Source organism: Euprymna scolopes, chromosome 45 (assembly GCF_053919585.1).
Source record: "Euprymna scolopes isolate OS-2025 chromosome 45, ASM5391958v1, whole genome shotgun sequence".
NCBI classification, from domain to species: Eukaryota; Metazoa; Mollusca; class Cephalopoda; order Sepiida; family Sepiolidae; genus Euprymna; species Euprymna scolopes.
Window position 1 is genome coordinate 14,543,648 of NC_136526.1, and position 17,915 is coordinate 14,561,562.

Genomic DNA, 17,915 nt, shown 5'->3' on the forward strand with positions numbered 1-17,915 from the left:
CTACACTTTATTGCCGAAAACTATAATAACTTGAGTGTGTGTACAAAGGCGACAGATCAAACAAGGAAGGTTGTTTTTGTTTTTTATTGAAGGCGGATCTGAACGATCTTATCCCGTTCCCTATGTTGTAAAATTATCGTTGATAAGAGACTTAACTTTTATATTAGCAGGAAAATTATATATATATATATATATATATATATATATATATATATATATATATATATATATACACACACACAGAGAGAGAGAGAGAGAGAAAGAGAGTAATGTCCAAGATCAGTGCTCGGAGAAAAAAAAAAAAAAAATCAAGCAACCGGAAGTGGATACGGGACGGAACGGAGTCACGGAATTAAGACACGAAAACCGAAACCTTACATTAAAAATTACTTTATCACGAAAACAAGAACTCTTCTTGTATTATCAAACATTTTATTGAAAAAAAAAAAAAAAAAAAAAAAAAAAAAAATGAATTTCGCGTTAACATTTGTTTTACGATGAAACAAAAAATCAATAAAAGATCTTTGAGATTATATATAATTTATACAATTAAATTGTGCGTTTTTGTTGTATTTTCGTCGTAAAGCAAATGTTAAAACTAATTTGGTAAATAAATTAATGTTTTATTATTTGCTAACACAAGAAGTGTTAAAACTAAAATCATTTTTAAAAATAAATATGGTTTCGTTTTTCGAGTCTTGACTCCATTCAATTCTATAATTAACCATATCCACTTAAGGTAGCTGGATTTTTCCGAGCACTGCCACTGATCTTGGACATTACCACTTTTTGATGACTTAACGTGTGTGTGTGTGTGTGTGGGGGGGGGGTCAGTTTTAAATTATAACGTTTGGGTTTGTATTACTGTACACAGATTCGAAAAAGTGGTCAACAAAACAAATATATGTTATCAAAGGCAAGATAAGTTACTTTCCTACATAACTGGATATATTTTTGGTGTTTTTATTCAATGTAACATGTTTATTCAGTTCGAAAAGCATACAGTGTTTACCGATGTATTGGAAAATTCAAAATGGCGCCCGAGTCTCTCTTTAACACGGTAAGTTCAGGAAAAGATGTTATAAATAATAATCTAGACAAAATACTATTAGAAATTCGCTCAATATGTTACCGTGACATAACTTGACATATATTCGGTGTTTTTTTAAATAGTATTTTGTCTAGTTTATTATTTATAACACCTTTTCCCAAACTTACCATGTTAAAGAGAGTGTCGGGCGCCATTTGGAATTTTCCAATACATCGGTAAACACTGCATGTTTTTCGAGTTGAATAAACATGTTACATTGAATAAAAACACAAAATATATCCAGTTCGGTAGAAAAGTAACTTATCTTGCCTTTGATAATAGTTATTAGTTATATATTTGTTTTTTGACAACTTTTTCGAATCTATGTGTACAGTAATACAAACCCTAACGTTTTATTAATTTTTTTCTTATACAGCACAAAAATAGATTAGGGTTTTGCTGATTGGCCGAAAAGTGAGATATCAATTTAATAGAACGTAATTTAAGTGCCCCCCCCCCATGTTAAAATTTATTAAATAAACTTTTTTTTTTTTTTTTTCAAATTGTCTGCTAATACGAAAGTTAAGTCTTAACAATCCAGTGGATTGTAGATCCACAGAAAAAACAAAAAAAAAACATGGAAAGGAATTGCATTTTCGGTTGAGGGGAAACCTCGTTCAGGTCCGCCAATAACTTTATTTCAGCATCAGCACGGTCCGTAAAACTACACACTTGTATTTGTGCGTTTCCATTAAAAAAAAAAAAAAAAAAAAAAAAAAAAAAAAAAGCAAAATGTATCAATATTTTTGGTGACTTGATTTGAAATACAAATATTGTTTTAAAAAAATAAACAAAATTATTATATAATAAAACTAAAAACATTAAGCAGTTTTTAAAAAGTTAAACGGTAATTTATTTCAAATGAAAACCTTAGTTTTTAACTTTGTTTTTGGTTGAATTAGAATCTTTTAAAAATTGGAAACAAAACTGATTTATAAATTATATTTGAAATGGATTTAAATATTTTTTTTATATATGAAATTATGTAAACAAGTTAGGGTGTCTGTACAAAGAACACGCGACAAATCGATTTTTTAAAATAAGATTGCAGAAACAGGGGACGTAACTCGAATTGCTTATTTTAGAAATCATATTTTACTTTGAATTTTTCTTTTGATTTATGAAAACAAAATTGCAAATTATTCAAATTTTAATTTAATCAAAATATCTTTTTTGCGATTTAACTAAAGTTGTACTTATGCAATATTGCAGTACTTATCGTACTGCGCAGAAATATTTAGAAAGTCATTCTTAATGTGGGGAGGGGCGGATATTCTGTCTTATGTACTTTCACCAAGTTATTTGGAACACCATTCTTAACATAGGGAAGGGGAAGGGCTTAATTAACTATTCCGTATTTTCAGGTAACATTTTAAAAGTTACTTTAAAAATTGAAGTGCTTGTATATTTTTGCTATTGCGCTATTTTTTAATATTTTTTCCAGGTTAAATTCTAGTTTCACGATATCTTTTTTTGGTAAATTTTTACGATGTGCCCCACTGCCCCACACCCCATGTTAGGAACGGCTTTTGGAATACCCCCTCTCCCAACCTCGAAAGCCGTTCTTAACATGGTGGTTTGGGTGGCTTTATACTACGTTGGGGCAGGTTGTAAAAAAAAAAAAAAAAAAAAAAAAAAAAATCCCCTTTTTTCTTAAATTGTTAGATGGAAGCATAGAATTGTTCCAAAACATCCTCCCCATGTTAAGAATGGCTTTCGAAATAACATTTCAGCACGGTACCAAAAACATAAGTACCAAATTGAATTTAACTTGAAACCCCCACCGGTCCGTTGAATGCACAAGTACAGACATTTTCATTAAATAAAAACGTGACCGATAAAATATGAAATTACCCCCCCCCTTCCCAAACAAACCACGCTAGTTTATAATTATTTCGGAATAATTTAAGCGAAGCGGTTTAATTTTTATATAAAGGGCGCTAAAATAAATAAAAATGGACAGTTTTAGAAAGGATCAACCTAGGACCTAAGTACTTAACAAAACGGTACTGGTGCAGAATACGGACCGTGCTGAAATGATAGCGTTATTTTAGAATCATGTTCTTTTCAAAGTTAAATTCTAATTTTCACAGTCTCTTATTTGTTAAAATGTTAGGTGAAAGTGCAGAACAGTAAAAAAAAAAAAAAAAAAAAAAAAAAATTAAAGTCAATGTGCACTCACTGGCTGTTCAACATCCAAAGGGGCTTTACTCCGAAAGTCGTTCTAACATGGGGAGGGGGGTTATTCCGAAAGCCGTTCTTGACATGGGAGGGGGGGGATATTCCGAAAGCCATTTTCTTATTTTCCGCCATCCCCGTAATCAAATTCTTAAAAGGTAAGTCTTCCAGTGGTTCCCCGGCCCAGTGCACAAGCACAAAAGAAAAAAAATAAATAAAATAAATAAATATTTCAGTACGACCCGTATTCTGCAATTCTGCATAAACAACAAAACCAAAATTAACGCCTTTAAACATTTTTTTTAATAATTTCGCATTTTGAAATTGAACGGGAAATTATGTTCAAATGTATGCGGAGATAATGAAAACAATTAAATATATATATATATATCAATATCAAGATAGGTTTTGACATTTAAAATAAGTTACGGAAAGAGAAATTAGCATTTTCCGTTTAACATAATTCTATTTTCAATAAAAAATAGATTTAATTCAATTTTAATTATTTCTTTATAAATAAAATTGATTTTTTTGTTGTTTCTTTTTCGCTGTTGTTAAGTAAACACTAACGACTAATAAATTTCTTATTCTAACTACAAGGAAATAACAGTTAAAAAAATAATTTAATCTCAAACAAGAAACAAAAACTCGCAACTAATCTTCAAATAAAAAAATGCATTTTAAATGACAAAAGGAATAACATTTAATATTAATAAAAAATAAAAATGAATATACCTTTGGTCTGCATATAAATTGAAAAAAAAATGTATTTTTCTGTACTCGAATCAGTTTTTTTTCCTGGTTAAATGTCAAAGATCCGATTTTAGGACCCAAAAAGAAATACAGAAAAGCTGGAATAAAATCAACCACGAAAATAACAAGTTCCCCAAATAATAACTATTTTTTTTTTTTAAACATGTGACCTGTATATATATATATATATATATATTTTTTTTTTGCGCTTTTTTTGTTTTCGTTTTGGCGATATCACGATTAAAAATGCTAATATATATATATATGAATTATATATATATTATATATCAAATAAGCTTTGTAATTTCTCTGTGAGCCCGTGGGTGTTTACTGTTTCACTGTTTCAGTGTTTCAGTTCACTAATATTAAATCGTTTATCATCGAAACGGGAAACCCGGAATAAAACAACGGACCTTTATCCTTTTTTTTTTTCTCTCTCTGGTGCCTGTTCGTTTGGTAGGTTTACCCTTCTTAAATGTCAATTAGTACACAAACCGATTTATAGACGATATATAGATATGAATCTATATTCTTTATTACGACTACGTAATATGCTCGGCAGTGTCGTATTGTTTAGTGTATTGTATGCTGTCCATCTAGGTACTTTGAAAGAACCCGTGTTACGTGTTTGGGCCAATATTGCATGAATGAAAAGAAAGAGAGGGCTATATACATATATATCTGTATATATTAAGATCTTGTAATTTTTTTGTGTATGTGTGTGTTAGGTGAAGAAAGAAAGCGATTTTTTTTTTCTTTCACATACAGACACATAAACACACATATCTGCGGCACGCCGCGTAGGGGGAGGGGGACTTTATAGTAAATGAAGACAAAAAAAAAATATGTGAAGGTCTTCGTTACGGATAGGCAGACAAGTTGGCCTGCGGACATTTTGGCCTACGGATGAAAACCCGAAATTGATTACGAAATCATTTTCTTTTTTCTATTTTTTTTTACGTTTAAAATCAGTCATTTGAAAATAACTTTATTTAAAGATTGTAATTTTATTTTTTAAGCCCCTTTTCTTTCGTTTCACTTTTAGTCGTTAATAAACGCATCAAAAATATTTTTTTCTATTCCGAAAAAGAAAAAAAAAAGTTACTTGTGCATTTTACAGGCCGTGCTGCTAAACTTACATCGGAGTTTTAAGTTAAATTAACGCTCGGCCCCTAAAATCAACAGAGATTAGATAATTCTTGTTATGACCTGGTCCCTTTTGGTTGCGGAGTAGTTCTAGTTATGTGCAGTTCTAGGAGGTCCACCCTTTAGCGCCCATGTATGAAGTATTGTTGTCACATTTGCATCTGCTACTAGTCTCTCACTCTTGGACAGGGTTCAAAAGAGAGTCGCCAAACTGATAAGTCCTGAACTGTCATCTAAGCTTCAACCTCTGTCCCATCGACGAAATGTTGCGTCTCAAGTATTTTAACGGTGGATGCTCGGACGAACTACAAGCCCTTGTACCTCCTTGATATAAATACCCCCGTCAAACCCGACAAGCAGCAAAGTCCCACCCCTACATGGTAGAGCTCCATAGACTCAAGGAAGCCTTCTACTCTAATAGTTTCTTCCCCAGAACTGCTAAACTCTGAAATCCCCTTCCGGTTTCCTGCTTCCCTAACTGTACTGACTTGTAGAAGTTCAAGTGTAATGTGAACAGACATCTTACTGCTCAACTCCCTACATAGTATTCCTGCAACTTATGTCCCTGATAGTAGCCCCCTACACCAAAGTGGCACTGTGCTTTGTTTGGGGTGAAATTGTAATTAAAAAAAAAAAAGGGTTAATTTATTGCTAATCGCCTGAGGCGCTCTGCTGGGAATGCCGACGGGCTTCACGTGCATCTTTTGCAGAGTCAGAGGTCTCCTCTGGAGCACTGACTTTTTCAATCCCACTTTCTGACCCTAATGTCGCAGTTCTTATGGTGAGAGAGAACTAAATACTCAATACTCAGAGATTAAACCATTCCTGCAATGCCCTGATTCCTGTTGATTGACGTGTAATATTGGTTCTGTGTAGTTCTAGGAGGTTTGAGATATTTCTTCTCACCTGTTTTTTGCTGCAAGACAGTGACAAAAAATAAATAATTACAACAAAGCATACCTCTAAAAAATTCGACGCAAATTTTATTCGTTCTTCGTTGCAAAAAAAAAAAAAAAAAAGGAAACGCCTATTTTGGCCCCTGAAAAGAGCTAGTAACACTTCGAAAGGTAATAGTCCTTTATCTTCAGCAGGAACTGGAATTCGGGTTCAGCATTGTTCGAGGATCTGATTAATTACAGCCGTTTGAAGGGGTTGGCATGATGCCTTCTGATGAAAGATTCACTTCTTGTCTTGAATCGACATCACACAAGTTCATAAGGAACGTTCATTTGAAGAAAAAGTCATTAATGACAGGTCAATAATTCTGACCTTAAAAAGTCGCTGGGAGACATGTACCATAACAATTTAGCTTAATCATTTAGGCTTTAAAATAAAATCTCAATGGAGACGAAGGGTAGAGGCGCCCAAATGCCTCATATTCGAAGAGAGTTGAGTTCCATCTTTCTTCTACTGCTGCTTGTCTGGAACTAAAAAGAATAAGCATTCAAAATCCCGCCAAGCCCATTGCTCGCCGGTTAAAATCTCGACCAATCTGATTGGTCTAAACAAAGACAGTGGGTGGCCAAATCAGTAAATGAGGGGCTTGCTTATAATTGTAGAATTTCTCACAAATGGTCCACTCTCCTGGGCTTTGCTTTTCTCTCTTTGAGTAGGGGTTAGTTTATTGCTAATCGCCTGAGGCGCCCTTGCAGGGGAATACTGATGGACTGCCCAGGCACATACTTTTCTGCAAGTCAGAGTGCACCCCTCCTCGAGTGAGCTCTGACTTTTCATTCTCACTTTACGACCCTAGTGCAGTGAGAGAGAACTAAATTATTTATTAAATTGTGTGAGAATAAAATTCGTACATTGCTTAGAACTCTGGCAGAGAAAAAAAAAAAAAATAGACACAACATCGAACAGCACACTTACCTGGTTGATTAAGGCAAGCCAATATTTCAATCCCGAGTGATGGTACTGCTGCTGCTACTTTAGTTTTTCTTCTTTATTTACGTTGTTTCTTTATTTATTTTTGACTTCAAACCCTAGTAGGGGGATGCCCTTTTCTCTTTTCTGCAACCTTTTTCCCACAGAAGAGACGTTGTGAGCCTGTCACTGCACTATCATTATTTTCATGGCAGGTGCTCGACTGAACTCCAATCCATGGTCCCCTCTTGCCAAACTTTCACAAAAAACATGTGACTAGCTACAACCACTATAAACGATTTCCCCCACTCTTTATTTGTGCCTAAATTTAAACACAGATACCATGAACAAAGCTTCTTTTCCAGAACTGCCTACCTATGGAACACTGTTCCACTGGTGTGCTTCCCAGTTTAATACAACATAGTAGCCTTCAAATGCAATGTAAACAAGTTCTTGATGAGCCATCCCCTTAAATAATCAAATTCTTCCTAATTTACACCATTAACGATTACAAAACCACCAGCTTACGTTTTTTTGTTGTTTTTTTTTTTACATAGGAGTCACCAGTTATCAAGGCCCGGAGGCCACTCGAGTATAAGGGTTAATGAGTGTACAGTAGTCATTTATTAAATGGATCACCAAATAATTAGGAAAGATATGCCCCCAATAAACTACCAACACAATATAACTATCTCTCCTTCATCAGAAAAAAAAGTTTAACAAAGAACACATTTATATAAATCTTTCTCCAGAAATGGATGAAAAATTTGTATTTGCTGGAACATTATGCTTTGGAATTTGATTTTTGGTTATTCTAAAGAAAGATTTTTTTTAAATTAATTTCAGATTGTAAACTTTTTTTCTATAATTGTTTAAACATAATTTAGCAGTTGAATTTGACAAAGGGGATGACAAAAAGCCCGATGGTCTTCTGTTTTGCAAACGGCAAGTTGCTAATATAATATAATATTAGCAACTTGCCGTTCATGACCCCTTATCTTAAATGATCTTCGGTTGTTAAGTAGTGACATCCAAGTAAAAAAAATGAAAAAATTCATTTTCTTAGACGACTACTACTACTACTACTACTACTACTACTACTACTACTACTACTACTACTACTACTATTACTACTTTTATTTATTGCACCAGGGTCTTATGCTACTACTATTCTCCACTGTGAGAATAAAATTCTCACATAGTTTAGAACTCTGGAAGAGCGAAAAATAGACACAACATTGAAGAGCACACTTACCTGGTTGATTAAGGCAGGTTATCTCATCTTCTAGATTGCAAAATTATCTTGGGTCATTTTGCTGCTCAACTGAGCTTGGTAGTTAAGACTTTGTAGGTAGTGGTGGGGAAAAAAATCTTCTTAGAAGATTATGATTAATACATGGCTGTAGGTCTATTTAAACGATGTTCAAATAGAAAAAGGCAGATAATTCCGTTGAAGAGGTAAAATCAAAAGCAACATTCTTTGCCGATTAGAAAGACGATATTACGTCAAGAAAAGAACACCGAACTTAGTAGGTTAAATTGTCTCAAAGGTAATATTGGGCGCCAAAGCCTTAAATTAATGAGAATTTTTACAACTGAGTCTGTCATACATGAGAGATTTACTCAGACTAAAGTTTCCAGTTTAAACATGCTTGAGTTTGCAGGTTAAAAATTCAAATCAACCAATGAGAAAGGCTGTAATCAAAACAATGTATCAAACCAATCAACCAATGAGGTGATACGATTCAAGTCATGTAATTTCTCACAGTGAAAAACTACAGAATAGTTAGCATGTTAAGAATGGCTTGCTAAATAATAACGTTGCTAATAGTTCACTTTCAGTATGCTTCATAAACTGCACAAATACTAAAAATATAAATAAATAAATGCATTAACTCTTTGATCTTTCAATGTCGAAATCTGAAATGGATATACCTCATAAAGATGCTTCCACTAAAAATTATAGTGGAGCAATAATGGTGCAATAGTCAACAGCATTTCTCCTGAACAGATATCGATTGATTTCAATTGTAAAGAGGAGCCCCGGATGATTGAAAATAATATCAGAATAAGGAATTCAAATCTGGTGTTGCTTCCAAATTTTCCTTCTCTTTCACTAGTTGCACAACCAAGGCTACCCTACTATTTAGTTAAGCGTTTTTGTTCTTTTTAAATCAGATCAACACGTTAGAGTTTGTTTTTCTTAGTCGTTTTTTTTTAACTCTTAAATTATATTCTATTTAATATTTTTTTTCTTTAATCTTATGCTGCTGATTTCATGATTTCAATAAGTATTCGATTAATAATAAATAATAAAGGTAAACGTGAAGTTCACCAACGTGACAATTTTATTGAAAATGCGATATGCAAGAACTAAAAACACACACACACACACACACACACACACACACACACATATATATATATATATATATATATATATATATATATATATAACTACTTACTTCATTTACTCACATAAGATAAATATACGAAAGTAAAGATTTATGCGTAAACTTTAAGTATTTACTTCAAAACTGCTCAATACGTAGGTAGAGCTAGTTAGTAATTTATAAAAATATATATGGCGATTAAGCCATATATATATATATATATTTAAAGTGAACATGTCTGTCTGTCTGTCTGTCTGTCTGTCTGTCTGTCTGTGTGTCTGTCTGTCTGTGTACATTTCCCTACGCAATAACTCTGTCAATTTTTAGTCTATAGACTCGAAATTTGAAATACCGGGTACTGAGATTTGGGAAAATCGATGTGACGGGTGTCAGCCAGAAATTTGGCTGTTAAGGGGTCAAATTTCAACGATTTGACCTTTAAGAACTCTACCAAACTCTTCCGACAATTTTGGATCTAGACACTTGAAATTTTAGATATAGGTTCCATGAACATGGATCTAACTTAATAAAGTGATTTGAGCCCGAAACAATAAATTTTAAGGGGTCATAATAGGGGTCAAAGTTTTAAAAAATTAACCATATTTTTTGTTTTTTTGCTTTTTTTGCACAGCATACACCTCTAAACACCCGAGCAACGCCGGGCACCCCTGCTAGTATATCTATAAAAGTGAAAGTGTGTGTGTGTGTGTTTGTGTGTGTGTGTGTCTGTCTGTGTACATTTTCCTGTCCAATAACTTTGTCAATTTTCAGTCTACAGACTAGAAATTTGATATACAGGGTAGTGAGATTTGGGAAAACTTTTGTAAATCCGTTTTCGGCCAGAAATTTGGCTGTTAAGGGGTTAAAATTCAACGATTTGACCTTTTGAAACTCTACCAAACTCCTCCGCTAATTTTGAGTCTAAACACTTGAAATTTTAGATATAGGTTCCTTGGACATGGATCTAACTTAATAACTTGATCTGAGCCCAAAGCAATAAATGTTAAGGGGTCATAATAGGGGTCAAAGTTAAAAAAAAATTGACCTCTGCGGTCTCTACCAAATTACTCAGACAATTTCTGGTTTAAACATTTGAAATTTTACATAAAGGATATTCAGAGATAGGGCAAGCTTTTTAATCGGTTTGGGTCGAAAATTTGAGCTACCAATATATAAATATATGTATGTATGCATGTATGTTTTACATGTCTGCCTAAAACTTTCGACAGAGATGATGGATTTTCACAAGATCAGTATTGTTTTGAAGTTCAACCCTTCAGACGACAAATACCGAAAAATTATCTGAAAACATTAATTTCTTCACCCTCAACTGGGTACTTCTCTACAGGGAGGGGTCGCTTTTTTCACCGATATTTTCGAAAGTCATCCGAAAGTCATCCCCTCTTTTTGATTAACTACTTGTTCTTATATATATATATATATATATATATATATATATATATATATATATATATATATATATATATATATATATATATATGTATGTATGGCACAATCACATTGACACACCGGTTCTCGCTAGATCACCAAAGTTAAGCCATGTTGGGCCTGGCTAGTGCTAGATGGGTGACCATTTGGGAATTCTAGGTGCTGTATGTGCTTTAATTTAAACCTACGTCACTTACGGTTTGACGGTGGTCAAACAGCAAAGATGTCACGTTTTTTTCCTGTTCTTTTCCTCCTTTGCGGTACGGGTTTGAGCCTGCCTTCCTACTACCACTTTTTTTTTTTTTTGCTCAACACTCACCTCCAAACACACGGACAACGCCGGGTACTCATGCTAGTATATCTATAAAAGTGAAAGTGTCTGTCTGTCTGTGTGTGTGTGTGTCTGTGTATCTGTCTGTGTACATTTCCCTACGCAATAACTCTGTTAATTTTCAGCCTACAGAGTCCAAATTTGATATACAGGGTATTGAGATTTGGGGGAAATCTTTGTAATCCGTTTTCGGCCAGAAATTAGGTTGTTAAGGGGTCAAAGTTCAACAATTTGACCTTTGAGAACTCTACCGAACTCCTACGCTAATTTTGGGTCTAAACACTTGAAATTTTAGGTATAGGTTCCTTGAACATGCATCTAACTTAATAACTTGATTTGAGCCCAAAACAATAAATGTTAAGGGGTCATAAAAGAGGTCAAAGTTAAAAAAAAACCGACTGCTTTTGTTTTTTTTGTTCAACATACACCTCCAAACACCCGGGCAACGCCGGGCTGAAATGCTAGTATATATATATAGTCATCCACATACATTACTGTTTCGCTGTTTCACAGCTCATCAGTGCGGCTAAACAGGCAACTACCTCAAGCCAGGATTGAAACCCTACCCTCTGTATATATATATATATATATATATATATATATATATATATATATATATATATATATATATATATATATATATATATATATATATAAAGGCTTCCTTTAGTCTTGACAGACTATGGACACCCACTGTAATGGTGCCTGTGCGTGAAATTTTTGTGGCAAGAGTTACTCAATCTCCAACCACATTTCTCCTGAGTCGACATTGTTGAATACCAGTGGCAAGTGGAGGTTCAGGACGACTGGAAACAATGCCGAGATAAGTGGAAAGCACATACAGCACCTAGAATTCCCAAATGGTCACCCATCTAGCACTAGCCAGGCCCAACATGGCTTAACTTTGGTGATCTAGCGAGAACCGGTGTGTCAACGTGATTGTGCCATATATATATATATATATATATATATATATATATATATATATATATATATATATATATATATATATATATATAAGAACAAGTAGTTAATAAAACATATTAAAAACACTTTGAAAAAGAGTTTTAAAAAATATTTAATTTTAAAAAGGAAGTACAAAATAAGTGGATAGTCCTTAATCCGCGGAGTTCTGAAGAAATACTTTCCTTCTCATCAGAAGGTAGGAATTAGCAAAATGCGGGATCGGATTTTGCTTGCAAAAGTATTTGATGAAACTACAAGTAAGTCATGGAGCAGAGGGAATAGAGGGAAGAAAAAGGTGATTTCACGTGAATTTCTGGTGAAGGGTAAAATATCCAATAACAATAAAATCCAAAAAAGTTGATTAAATTTCCATTTCCACAAGTAAAATCCAAAGGAATGGCATTAATGGAAGATGGTTCAAAGTAATCCAAAGGGCAGAATTCCGTGGAATAATTCGACAAATGGGTGCAAAACACGAGAAAAGCGACTCGGCGTTGCTCGGGATTTTAAAAGGATTAACAAATGTTCCACCCTTCTAATACTTTTATTGTTATCGAAATCGGTGAAATCGTTTATTCATCAATTAAATTAATTGATTGTCTGCTCTAGTCAGAAACTCACCACTGTGCACTAGAAGGAAGCTTCACATGCTTCCCCGCAGTGACTTAGTCCACAATTCATTGTAGTCTTCATTGCACTATAGAGAATCTACTGTTGATTTTATGAAATTATTTTTCATTTTATAAAATGACTTGAAATAAGTTTAAAATGTAAAAGTCAAGTACAATGGTTCAATTATACTCTAAACAGAAGCATACATTTTGAACGCGCCTCTGTCTTATCAAAGAACCTATTGTTGATTTTATAGGCCGGACCATTCTGCTTGTGTGGTTATAAAACTTCTTGAATGCAATTATGTTGGTAAGCTGCATAAAAGTGTTAACTTTGACCAAAATTAGACTGTTTCTTCTTCAATAAGATTTCTTCGATTATCGATTTTTAATACTTATCAGAGGTATTCCGATATAAAACTTATCTAAAAACACCCCCAAACACATAAGGTACATGTGTGTAAAATATCTTAAAAATCGGCCCAGTCGTTTTTGAGAACGAACTCACACACACGCACAGACAAAGTACCTGTTATTTATATTCTAGCAGTTCCACACAGCTTTGCTGGGGCCCTATGTACTGTTCATAACTTTATGTACATATGTATATATTAAAAAGTGTGAATATGTACGGTAATGCCTTTCTGTATAATAGGTTTCCTTAACTACCGTAGAGAAAGTTGCTAGAGACCGCAGAAGTCAACTTTTTTTGTTAAATTTGACCCCAATTTCGACTCTTTTACTTTATTGTTTTGGGCTCAAATCAAATGAAAATGTTTGACTCATGTCCAAGTAACCTACATCTAAAATCTCAAGTGTTTAGACCCCAAATTGGCAAAGGAGTTTGGTAGAGTTCTCAAAGGTCAACTCTGTAAATTTTGACCTCTTGCCAGCCAAATTTTCGCCCCAAAACGGATTAAAAAGCTTGCTGCATGTCTGAATACCTTGTATGTAAAAGTTCAAATGTTAAGACCCAAAATTGGCTGAATAGTTTGCTAGAGACCGCAAAGGTCAAATCTTTTGAACTTTGACCCCTTGGTAGCAAAATTTTCAGCAACAAAACGATTAAAAAGCTTGTCCTATGTTTGAATACACTCCATGTAAAATTTCAAATGTTTAGACCAAAAATTGGCTGAATAATTTGGTAGAGACTGCAGAGGTCAATTTTTAAAAAACTTTGACCGATCACAAAGATTTTCCCAAATCTCAGTATCCTGTATATCAAATTTCGAGTCTGTAGACTTAAAATTAACAGAGTTATTACGTAGGGAAATGTACACATACAGACAGACACACAGACACACAGATACACAGACACGTTCACTTTTATAGATATACTAGCATGGGTGCCCGGCGTTGCCCGGGTATTTGGATGTGAATGTTGAGCAAAAAAAGAAAAAAAAAGCGGTCAATTTTTTTAACTTTGATCCCTATCATAACCCCTTAATATTTATTGTTTTGGGCTCAAAGCAAGTATTTAAGTTAGATCCATGTCCAAGGAAACTATATCAAAAATTTCTAGTGTTCAGACACAAAATTGTCGGAGGAGTTTGGTAGAGTTCTAAAAGGTCAAATCGTTGAACTTTGACCCTTTAATCGCCAAATTTCTGGCCGAAAACCGATCACATAGATTTTCCCAAATCTCAGTACCCTGTATATCAAATTTCGAGTCTGTAGACTAAAAATTGACAGAGTTATTCGTAGGGAAATGTACACACACACACACACACACACACACACACACACACACACACACACACACACATGTTCACTTTTATATATATACTAGCATTTCAGCCCGGCGTTACCCGGGTGTTTGGATGTGTATGTTGAGCAAAAACAAAAAGTTGTAGTAGGAAGGCAGGCTCGAACCCGTACCGCAAAGGAGGAAAAGAACGGGGTAAAACCTAATGTTTATGCTGTTACGACCACCGCCAAACCGGAAGTGACATTTTTTAAAATTAAGGCTAGACAATCTAAAGGAGAAGGTTAACTTTAAAAAAAATACGAGAAAAAAATGACCCCCCACCCTGTAGAAAAGTGCCTAGTTGAAGGGGAAGATATTAATGTTTTTAGCCAATTTTCCGATATTTGTCGTATGAAAGGTCGAACTTTAAAACGATACTGATCTTGGTAAAATCCGTCGCCTCTATTGAAAGTTTTAGGGGGACATGCAAACATACATACATACATGCAAACATACATACATACATACATTTATATATTGGTAACTAAAAATTTTCGACCCAAACTGATGAAAAAGCTTTGCCTATCTCTGATTACCCTTTATGTGAAATTTCAAATGTTTAGACCACAAATTGTCTGAGTAATTTGGAAGAGACCGCAGAGGTCAACTTTTTTAAAACTTTGACCCCTATTATGACCCCTTAAAATTTATTGTTTTGGGCTCAAATAAAGTTAGTAAGTTAGATCCATGTCCAAGGAACCTATATCTAAAATTTCAAGTGCGTAGACCCAAAATTGTCGGAGGAGTTTGGTAGAGTTCTCAAAGGTCAAATCGTTAAACTTTGACTCCTTAACAGCCAAATATCAGACCCAAAACCGATCACATCGATTTTCCCAAATCTCAGTACCCTGTATATCAAATGTCGAGCCTGTAGACTAAAAATTGACAGAGTTATTGCGTAGGGAAATGTACACAGACACACACACACACAGACACGTTCACTTTTATAGATATATAGATAGATAGCTATAAGCTATTACTAGTTCTGCTCACGACAATTAAAGGTTCAAATACATCTTAGAATAATACACAAATAAAGAAACCTGGTATGATAATATGAGTCCCACGTCGATCATAAAAGGTTTAGAATTCCAAGTTCTGATTCACAATGCTTCAAAATCATATCAAATTTGATGCACAGATCAAAATATATCTAAGATTTTTTTTTTAAGAATATGCTTATGAAAGTAAATAAACTTCCAATGTTTTGCAAATAATAAAAAATTGAGACACCTTTTTCATTTTGCTGGTGGCATTAACCCAGAGGTGTCAGCCCCTCGCAGAGAGAGAGAGAGAGAGAGAGAGAGAGAGAGAGAGAGAGAGAGAGGTTAGTCCAATCTTTTTGTTGGTGTTAATCTGAAATCGATGTTTGTGTTTGTGCGGTTGGCGCAAATTTTAAATAGGTGTTCAGTCACATCTTTGAAAACATTTTTCTCAAAAGTTAAACATCTATATATATCTATAAAAGTGAACGGAAGATTATAAAAGTAGCTTGCAACGAACCCAGTAACATTTTTCGACAGGAGTGCATCCAGCGAGTGATAATGAAACAATTCCCTCTTTCGGAGGGAGAGGGAGATAATGCCTAGGAGGATGGCTTCCCGGGATCAAACAGAACCAAATCGTTCTGCTTTTATACCAAGGACTGGGTCATTTTTTTTTTCAAACATTCAATCCAAAAAAATCTAGTATATCTATAAAAGTAAGAGTGTGTGTGTGTGTGTGTGTGTGTGTGTGTGTGTGTGTGTGTGTGTACGAGGACACTTCTCAACCTATATACTCAACAAATTTTCGATTTACAGACTTGAAATTTGGTATATTTGTTTCCCAAAGATGTTGGGGAAAACTAGCACCCCCCCCCCGAAAAAGGGGGGGGGGGGCTAGCCAAATGAATAGCAATTGTCTGATATGAAGGGTTTTCCCCACATTGATCAAAGCTAATTGCTTTTCTAGACGTCCCGTCCGAGAAAGCCAGCAAATGGCGTTCTCTTCGATTAGTTTCGATTTATACGAAAAAGGCCAGCAAACACGCGAAAAGGACGGAATAGAAAAGAATTTTACCAAAGTCGATCAAGATAATTGTAGAGACGACGTCCGCTTTCGCAAAAAGTTCTTCAAAATAGTAACCGTCATGAGACCCCCCCCCCCCCGCCGCGAAAAAAAGCCTTTCTTGGACATACAAAAACAAGCGCGGCCGTTTATTTATATTTATATTTATGCGTATTTTACGACTGGGCAACGCCGGGCGGCATGCTAGTATTAATACATTGTTATGGTTTCACTGTGATTTTGATTTTTTTGTTAATGTCGGCAAGTTTGCATAACTTTTTTATTCGTCATAAAAAAGAAAGAAAGAAAGAAAGAAAATCCTTTTTAACCGAGTTGGGAACTTGAACTTCACCCTATATTTCTTAAAAAAGAAAAAGAAAAAAGAATTGGGTTTACCTTTATCCTTTCTTCTTCGACCTCTCTTTCTCAGTCTTTTACCCCTCTCTCTCTCTCTCTCTCTCTCTCTCTCTCTCTCTCTCTCTCTCTCTCTCTCTCTCTCTCAGAGATTTAAATGTGTCTGAACTCGATAGAAAACGAAAGTTTCAGTTTAAGGCACGTGAAAAGATTAGCAAACTGAGATAGATTGGTTGAAATGAATGAGGATAGATAGATAGATAGATAGATAGATAGATAGATAGATAGATAGATAGGTTAGATAGATAGATAGATAGATAGATAGATAGATAGATAGATAGATAGATAGATAGATAGAGTGAAATTAAAAATGGAAATAGCCAGAGAGAGATAAATATATACATATCGAGAGGAAGAGAGGGGCAGATGAAGAGCTTAAAAAACTAAGACTCGCACACACACATGCAGCCATTGCATAGATAGAAAGAGGGGGGAGAGACTGAAAATATGACTGAGATAGCTTGAAAGAAAAGTGTGTGAGAGAAAGAGAGAGAAAGAGAAAAAGAGAGTGGGGGGCAAAGGAAAACGCCAGTGCTCCAGAGCCCTTTTACAAGGTCACTTCATTCGCCCACAAGCAAGCGGGGGCGGAGAACACCTGACTGATCGTAGACTAAAAAAAAAAAAAAAAAAAATGCAACAAAATTAACCAGTAAGAAAGCAATAAATAGATAAATAAATAAATAAATAAATAAATAGAGCTGCTACTAATTGTTTTTTTGTTTTTTGTTTTTTTTTGTTTTTTTGTTTGTTTTTTTGAAAAGCTGTTCAATTACGTGGTAGTGGGTGGGCCAAGGTCCTGTTATGTACAAAAGGGTAATGATGTCCCTTCTAAACCGTTTATGAAAACACACACACACACACACACACACACACACACACACACACACACACATGCACGCACATAAACTGAAGAAAAATTAAT

General features: G+C 34.4%; 1 protein-coding gene across 2 annotated transcripts in view; it reads right to left on the bottom strand.

The window, feature by feature from the left end:
* Positions 1 to 17,023, bottom strand: part of LOC145269269 (uncharacterized) — a 37,161-nt gene extending 20,138 nt beyond the window's left edge. The window contains exon 1 of one of the 2 annotated variants that reach the window (XM_080124946.1): positions 16,976 to 17,023. The gene's annotated coding sequence lies outside the window, so the exon portion shown is untranslated. Of the gene's footprint in view, positions 1 to 4,003; positions 4,836 to 16,975 lie in introns of those variants that run through there. The other variant, XM_080124945.1, reaches the window with a different exon arrangement.
* Between the last annotated feature and the right edge of the window lie 892 nt (positions 17,024 to 17,915).